The following is a 9331-nucleotide window of genomic DNA, read 5'->3' as shown; positions in this document are numbered from 1 at the left end:
ACTATTTTTTTCATATCGGGTGTTTAGACACCGAGGAGGTAAACGTGCTTGTCCGTATGACAGGACAAGCACATTTGGTTCGTGGGTGTATATACATCCTATATGAAAAAAAAGTAATTACAAAAAAGTCAAAAAATGAAACTTTTTATAACTAACGATGACTCTCTGTTGTATTTGTATAAAAAGTTTGGTCTAAGAAAAATATTCATGATACTATAAAATACAAAATCAACATTATATACAAGTTATTATTCACACTTTTTGTCCTAGTGATTTTGATCTTTTTGTCCTAAAGTCAACGCGCATTTTTTTTCCTTCGTGAAACTTTTTATACGAGTACAACAAAAGGTGTAGATTATTGAAAACAAGTTTATGATTTTTTGGCTTAAAAAAATATTTTTTTCCATATCTGGTGTATATACACCCATGATTCAAAGGGTATCTCCCGACTAGCCTTTTTTTGTTTCAACCCTCCTTTCGGTTAGTGCACAATTAGATGTACTACCTCCTCCAGAATTAGCTGTCACTAAAATGAGTGATTCTACAACCGTCGCTGAAATGAGTGAATCTACAAAATGTGTCTAGATACACTCATTTCAATGACAGCTAACTCTAGATGGATGGAATAGTAATTAATCCTATGACGGTCTTGGAGTTCACCATTTGGTTAGAGCAAAAAGTAGATCTATCTAGTGGTATGTCATATCAAATGATGCATCATGTGAACCATTTATCAATCCGCATACGCTACAAAGAGAAGAAAAGACAATAAAATAAACACATTGCTCTGTGAATCGACTGGTTTTGCTAACCTTAATATTTAGTCAAGTCCTAAATAATGAACATGCCATATACTTTATCTGTCACGGATTGATAATGAAAATGCAACCTTCAGATTGACAACAGAGAAGTAATGTACACTGATGTGAGTGTCAGGCATAGTTTTTCCCGGCTGCGGCAACGCACGGTTTTCCTTCTAGTATGTGGCTATGTGCTCTGTTTTGGATGCCATCCAAAAGTATGAAAGGCTTGTTAAGAGATCTCATGGACAAAGATATAACAAAAGGGTTACGAATGGATTGGTAATATTAGTTCAAATAAAGTAAATCAGCCTGTCATAGCGAGACACATTAGATGTATGCATGCATATTCGACACCGACTGTTTCTACTCTTGAGTGGAGTTTCCGAGCATGAACTTTGTGAACTATGAAGCTTTATCCAAAAAAGGAATCTTTGTGAAGAGGAGCTCATACTCTTTTCATGAAAATTCCATAAGAACTGATGGTTGATGTTTCAAAATTTCCGTACAAAATCATGCACGTATAAATCATATAATTCTGCAAAATTCTGACTTCAAATGAGTGAGAATTAAGATATTCTAGCTCCAAAACTACGACTGCATTTCCCCTAGTAGCAGACTGCTTGTGTCGAAGCGCTGGAACTACCAGTCCGCCGTGCGGTTGCTGTCGAAGTCAGTGAAGTTGTCGCCCACGCCCATGGCCATGGGGTACCCGTACCCGCCAGATGGTGGTGTGTTGACGTAGTCCCTGCCGGTGACGACCTGAGCAGAGTAATCGGGTGGAAGAGTACCGTCGGCAAGGTCAGGGTAGACCCAAGTGGCATGGCTGCATCGCACAACTTGTCGGTGGCCTACATGGTCAGATCAGTCCAGTCGTAGTCAGCATTGCCAAAGCCAGGCGCGAGCATCTCGCCGCCGCTGGAGTAGTTGTAGTCAGCATTGGGGAAGCCCGGCGCGAGCATCTTGTCGCCGCCGGCCGAGTAGTTGTAGTCAGCATTTGCGAGGCCTAGCGTGAGCATATCGTCAACGCCGGCCGAGTAGTTGTAGTCAGCATTGACGAAGTCCGGCGCGAGCTGTTGGAATTGATCTCAGTGTAACAAACTGGGAGAAATCAGGGAGAGACAAAGTCTCCTTACCTAACGTAAAGATGCATCATGATCGGAGGTGCCAAACCAACGTTTTGGTCCGGTCCCTGTTCCCTAGCGCTTATACATAAAAGGAGGTATATGTCCCATGTATGGATGACGATTACAAACACACAGAACCTCAACTGCCGATCCTAAAGAAGCGCCAAGGGTTCAGAAGACCGTCCACCACTGCCGGCCACCAGGAGGGTAGTGCCGGTGGCATCCAGCACTCTGCACGTCCATCTCCATGCTGCTGCTTCTTCCCCAACAAACTCCACTCCGCTGAAGGCTCACGGCAGCTGCATGGAGCCCTTGATGGTCTCTGAAAAATCATGGTTAGTTCCCAATATTCTACAGAAGAGGTGTTTTAATCTAGAGATCAAGATCCTATTATGTTAATACTAAAGAATTATTTCTAACATTGGTATCATGAGCATGATTGATCTCTGTTTACAACCCTAACTAGACCATGTTAAATCTTAATTATTAATGTCATGGTCTAACTTTTTGTATTAGTGCTGCTAATTGGTCATGATTAGATTATAACATTTTACTGTTAGCACATTAGGATTATGTGTTAAGATCAAATTATGCAGGCTTAAGATTAATGATTAAAGTATAAGACTCTGTTAAGTTGACGATCCATGTTTAGGGTTAATTGCTTCGGTTAAGATTCTAATTGCTATTGGTTAGTGTTAATTCGATGATGATGATCATGTTCAACGGCTAGACTAATTGAGCCATGCTTCCGCATTATGTTGATCTTTCAACTAGCCCTGTTTAAGCAATCAGAAGGGGGGAATTGCAAACTCCAGAAAATCCCCAATTTGAAACCCTAGAACTAGGAATTCCGCAAATCAGCGCCCAAAAATGATGTAATCGAGAAAAAGAAGAGCTTTTGGGGCACACCTCATGATGCCGCGCCGGTGTACCTTCGGGATCCCGACGCCGGTGACGCCGTCGTCTCCTGGGACGACGCGCTGAAAGAATCGGCCGCCGCTGAGCTGCTAAAGGACGACGCGCCGAGGGTTTAGAGCCGCCAGCGCCGCTATTATGGATGTGCGCGTGTGAGGCCATCGCCGTGCACGTCGCCATCGCCCCCTAAATCGGTGGTGGCCGGTGCATCCCTCCCCACCGTACGAATCATCGGGCGCGCGCAGACGCAGAGGCCTCGTTCGATGGCAAAGCGCGCGGGATTCAATCCGCTGCACGCTTGGCCGGCGAGCGGAGCTCCCGCGCCGCCATGGCTGGCGAGCTCATCGAGCCGCTGCTGTTGTCGCCGCTCTGTGCGAGAGCGAGAAATCCGGGGAGGAGGAGGTCAAATGACCTAGGGTTAGCTCGGGCGGCGATTTTGTTCCGTTCGCGAGCGATGCCGACCGTCCGTTTCGATCGGACGATTCACAAGAAATCGCGGCTCCGAGCAGGCCATCGGCGCCATATGGGCTGTTTTCACGGCCGGACTGTGGCCCAAGTTGCCTCAGCCGACCAGAGAAGTTTGTTTTATTTTACGTGTAGCTGCTATGCTACTGGGCTTACTTTGGGTAGCCGTGGGTATTTTTGGGCCAATTTTTTGTGGCAGTTTTCTGTATTTTTGGCAGTGCATTTAAGTTTTTGTTTTGGCTATCCACTGTATAATAAATTTAAGAGCTGCCAGAAAATGTGTTAAAGATTTTGCTTATGTCATCTTTTAAGCAATTAAGATTTATGTCATTTTATGGAATCCTTCAATGATGATAAGATTTTGTTAATAGAACGTCGTGGGTTGTTATGGGCATTTTATGAAGTTTTAGTGCACTTGTTAAGTTTATAATTATGCTTATGCACTAATATATTAGAATTTGCCTATAATTATGTTTATAATTTTCTGAATAAAGTTGTGCCAAAGGGAATTTTATTTGGAAATTTAATGTGACATTAATGTTGATGCCATCTTAATGACACCTTTTATGATGATCATATTTTCGGTGTCATTTCAATGATGAAATTAATGTGAATCACTCATTGAATTTTCTGAAAATTTTATTTGAAAATTTTCATTGAGTGTGAATTTTACGTTGATGCCATACTTATGGCATTTTTTTAATGATGTGATCGTCACTAAATGGTCGCGTGGTGTGGTTTTCCGTACCTCACGGTGCATCTAATAATGTTGAGCTAGTGTGCTCGTTGACAAATACTAAAGATTATGTTGGTTCATTTCTATTGTAGAATTAAAACATGCACTATTGAAATAAGCTTAAATGGACCATAATGGTATTGATAAAATTATGGTTGATTCTCTAAACAAAGAAATTTTGTTTAAAGAACTTTATGTGATATGCAAAATCCTAGTCATTATATGACTTTTTTTTATGAAATCTATCCAAAGTACGTGTTGCCTTTTATCTGACCGTTATAATTTACCAAATATTATTATTTGGTGAATCCTTGTGTAAGCTTATGTCCAAATTTTATATAATTGTTTTTGGGGAAAATATTATGATATCCTTATGATAATGTTAATGTCATTTTCACTGTGAATGTTAATATCAATGTTTACTCAGTGGCAAAGACATTTATATTTTTATGTTAATTCTATGCCATTTTCATTTATGTCTTTGAGAAATTTTTATGATAATTTTGACACTTAAGTTCACTATTATTATCAGTGTCAACTTGCGTGACAAAAGGTATCATTGTGTATGATGGCAAACATGGTTTTATGTTGTTGCTTTATGGTAATTTAGCTATTAATTTAGCCAAAGTTCTTGCTCATAATTATGTGCTTTATGACTCTCTAGTCAAAATGGAACCAACGGGAAGTTTTGATTAGAGATCTAAAAAAATGTTATAATGGCATATGATGATATTCTGACCAACGTTGATTATTTTCATGTGTCATTTATGAATATGGATCAGAATAACAATTAAGCATCTCTTTGATTCATCTCATTGCATGGTTAATTCATGCTTGATGTTTTGTTGTGATGCTCATAATGGTGTCTTTTTTTTAGCAATGAACATTAATAATGATGCCAAACTTCCGTTTTGGCATAGATGAACCTTATGTAAATAACTTTTGCACATGGAGGAATCTCCCAGTGTTTTCTTTGCCACTAAGGTTGAAGGATGTTAATCATGATGATAAGGCAGACATTGGGAGAGATCTCAAGATGCATTTGCCATCATGCATATTACTAATGCAAAGGATATTAAAGTCAAAACTATTGGATTTATTCCACTAGCTTTTGGAGATAACTTCATTCTTCATCTTATTGATGATGTTTGTTCATGTTCCAGTTATTGGAGAACCTTAATTTTGTCTCTCGAACAGATGACATGATTTTGTATTAAGTCATCTCCAATTATGTAATGTTAGTCCCACTCTAGGGTGAGACAAGTTATGTTTTCACTGAATGAATCATTTGTAAAGATTAAGTGATATGGTATAACTAAAGATATAAGAGAATTTTAAGAGACCTTATCAAAATTGTGGTTTTCGGCCACATTTCGAGGGGGAGAATGGAAGTCTTGTTTAATATGAGATATCACGTTCACTTCTCCTACTTATATCATATAAAGCTAAGAAAAATATGTGCGTTAATTCTCTAATTAAGATGGAACCAACGAGAAGTCTTGGTTGGAGAATGTATGAAAAGCACACACTAATTTTGGTTCTCTAATTAAGATGCAACAAGTCTTATTTAGAAGAATGAACGAAAAATCACTCCCTTTATTATGTTAATGTGTAATCCCTTATGAGCATTATGAAGCACACATGAATGCTAAAGTGACAAGGTTGCTGGTGTAATGACCATCATGATGTAACATGTTGATTATATATTTGACCAACGTCGTTTATAATCATATGTCACATTTCACTCAAGTGGCAAGTTTGTTAGTATCATGTGGCTCGTGGTTATATTTCATTTATAATCATTCACAGTTCATTAAGTTCTTTTCCATCTTCAGCCCGACGGTGTTGTGGTTTAGAACTAAAATGATTATTATTAAGTTTTTGGGTATGTTTTCCATCTTTTAAATAAAGTGATCATCAGGGAACCTGGAGAGTATGAGCAAGAATCTTAAGGATAACTCCATTAGATCTTTGTTCATATGCATCAGGGAAGGTGAGAAGAATGCATATTGCAACACTTAATGTTGAGACTTCACAATTTCCGTGTGATTGATAATGTGTGCTAATGATCATCTTAGAGGCTTGTCTGATAGTGAGCTCTAATGATGTATGGAACTCAATAGAGTTTCCTCATTAAGTTGTTATGACGCTTGTGTTATGATTATAACATGCTCTTGTGTTGACTAATTAATAGTGTATATATGACTCAACCATCGGGTTTTGTCAAATAGATGAAGTTAACATAAGGTATGTTGCCTCAAGAAATTCAATTGTGAAATAAGACGAGCGCTGGGACAAAGGGGAGTAAGTTCACTAAATGTGAAGTTGGAATATTTTTTGGCGGGCCAAGAAATTTCTATCTTCTATTGACATAAAAGGAACTTGGTGATGCCTTATACTTTATTTGTATCGGGCTTCATCAAGATATAGGTCCAAAAGGAGTATAAGTTCTCTTATGACGACATACTTCGATAGAGTACGGAAGAAAATATTATGTGGTAGTACTCTATCTCACCTGCTGCTAAAGTTAAGGGCAATAAAGGTGGACATTTTAGTGTCCAAAGAACCATTATGAACTGATCAAATAATGTGGTTCCTTATGCTTCAGCTGTCAGAAGCAACATGTGTATTCAAGTATGAACATGCCCTTATTTGTGATCGGGAAAATTGGCAAATATACAAGTAAGTCCAAAAATGGACCACTGGAAAAGCCATCAAAAGTCTTGCAGATATGCAAGACAATAAGTTACAATAAAGTTTACATGCTCACTGATGAGAAGTCTGATAACCTGGTTATCCTAGGTTATTTAGACATTGTTTCTGCGAGATGTGTGGATATTAAAGTTTCCACGTCATGTTACATCCTCACTCTCGCATATGGAGCTATATCGTGGAAAAGCTCCATAATGACGCTGATGGCATTAGAAATAATGCACTTAATTATGTGGCATGTTAAGAGGCTATTGGGCAGGTTGTATGTCAAGAAATTTATTCCCAAAATTATGGTGGTAGACAGCATTTTGTAACCACATACTGCAATATGAATCGCAGTTTTCTATGCGAGTAACAACAAGTTAAATGGTGTTGCCAAAACCATTGACAATATGTTTAGTGTTGTGAAAGATAGAATCCAGGATCAAGCTATTGAAGTTGAGAGTATGAGTATGTTTGAATGTTTTACGGATCCGTTTATCAAAGGCTTACCACCCAATTGTATGATCATGTTGTTAGCATGGGTTTAGAAAGCCTTTTGATCCTGGAATTTAGGACCGTCAAATGAACCAACTCCCTTTAAGTAAAATGATATCCATTTCGAGATAGAATGGTATACTATAATTATTGAGGTTCAATGAAATTTCATTGGTCATTGCAACATCTTACTTTGGTATATTATTTCTATGATAAGAGTGGGCTTATGATGTTTGTTAACCTTACGATCAAGGGGGAGAATGTTGGAATTGATCTCAGTGTAACAAACTGAGAGAAATCAGGGAGAGACAAAGTCTCCTTACCTAACGTAAAGATGCACCATGATCGGAGGTGCCAAACCAACGTTTTGGTCTGGTCCCTGTTCCCTAGCGCTTATACATAAAAGGAGGTATATGTCCCATGTATGGATGACGATTACAAACACACAGAACCTCAACTGCCGATCCTAAAGAAGCGCCAAGGGTCCAGAAGACCGTCCACCACTGCCGGCCACCAGGAGGGTAGTGCCGGCGGCATCCAGCACTCTGCACGTCCATCTCCATGCTGCTGCTTCTTTCCCAACAAACTCCACTCCGCTGGAGGCTCACGGCAGCTGCATGGAGCCCCCGATGGTCTCTGAAAAATCATGGTTAGTTCCCAATATTCTAAGAGGTGTTTTAATCTAGAGATCGAGATCCTATTATGTTAATACTAAAGAATTATTTCTAACACGAGCATCTCGTCGACGCCGGCCGAGCAGTTGTTGTCAGCATTGGTGAAGCCTGGTGAGAGCATCTCGTAGCCGCCGCCCGAGTAGTTACCGCCGACGCATTGGAAGCCGCCGCACCCTTGCTGCGTCTGGAAGGGATCGTCCCATGAGAATTGCGAGAGTTGCCCTCGTTGTTCCCAGCGTGGAACGGCACCATCTGCAGCTGCTGGAAGGCGGGGGCGTCCATGTCCACGGGGTTGCCGCCACCGTGCCCCAGCTGCTGCGGCATGAAGGCGTCGTCGGAAGAATCCTCGAGCGAGCCGTGGCCGCCGTCGGCAGGTATGCCCAGCGCCTCCATCCTGTCTCCCGTGGCCCGCAGCGCCGCGTCGATGGTCTCGAGCAGCCCCCGCGCCTCCTCCAGCGTCATGCCGGTGAGCGCGGCGTCCCAGTCCGCGAGCGCGCCGGGGCAGCCGTGCCGCGCCCGGGCGAGCTTGGCCTTCTCCTTGCCCAGCTCCGTCTCCATGTAGCTCCGCTGCGTGTGCCGCGCGCGGGCCTCCGCCGGGACGGCGCGCCGGTACCTCTCGAGCACTCCCTCCTCCGACTCCCACACGAGCGGCGGAGCCCCGGCGCCGGCAGAGCAGACGAGCGCGACCGGGACCGCGCAGAGCGTGGCGAGCTCCGACGCCTTCTTCTGCAGCCCCTTGGTCCTCCTGGCGTGGGTCTCGGCGCGCGCCCGCGCCTTCTCGATGAGCCTCATGGGGACCTTGCGGCGAGCCATCGTGGCTGCAGACCTGCGGTGCTTGTTCTTTGCTTCTTCCTCTGCTCCTCCGATCAGACCCGCTTGGCTTGGCTGGCTGGTTGGAGCTCTCCGGCGAAGCGGCCGGTATATATAGATAGAGTATACGTGACGCAGGCTTCTGTGCGCCGGAGGCGGAGGCGGAGGCGGATTCGTCCGTCTCTCCCGGACGCGGCGGGCGCCATGAGTGCTACCTAGTACCTAGGCAGTAGGCACTAGGCCTGTTAAGCCCCGTAATTTAGCATTAGTCTGGCTTAGCGCCAAACAAATGATGCTGTAGGCTGCAAGCTGCGGTTTAAAACAGTACTTGAGGCCGTGATTAGCCAGAAAAGGCAAGTGATTATAACGTACTCCGGAGATACGTACACGGTATGGTTGTGGGAAACCGCTTCGATCCCGGTAGAGAGGCTCGGTGAATCCGGTTTAGGGCCAGTTCTTTTCATGGCTTTTTTGGGCTTTCACAATAAGCTGCCCCCTATCCAGCTTATTCTAGAAGTCAAATCAATTTTTTTCTTTTAGAAATTTATTAGTCAAGTCTTAACTATTAGGCTTCTAAAAAAATAATTTTAGTTGGACTTTTAGAATAAGCTGTGT

At 42.3% G+C, this 9331-nt stretch overlaps 1 pseudogene; it reads right to left on the bottom strand.

Annotated features, from left to right (window-relative positions):
- Window positions 1-1391: 1391 nt before the first annotated feature.
- On the bottom strand, window positions 1392-8991 carry LOC123154295 (uncharacterized; annotated as a pseudogene).
- Between the last annotated feature and the right edge of the window lie 340 nt (window positions 8992-9331).

Source organism: Triticum aestivum, chromosome 7A (genome assembly GCF_018294505.1).
Source record: "Triticum aestivum cultivar Chinese Spring chromosome 7A, IWGSC CS RefSeq v2.1, whole genome shotgun sequence".
NCBI classification, from domain to species: Eukaryota; Viridiplantae; Streptophyta; class Magnoliopsida; order Poales; family Poaceae; genus Triticum; species Triticum aestivum.
The sequence above is the reverse complement of the archived record's forward strand: the minus strand, read 5'-3'. Positions and strand labels throughout refer to the sequence as shown.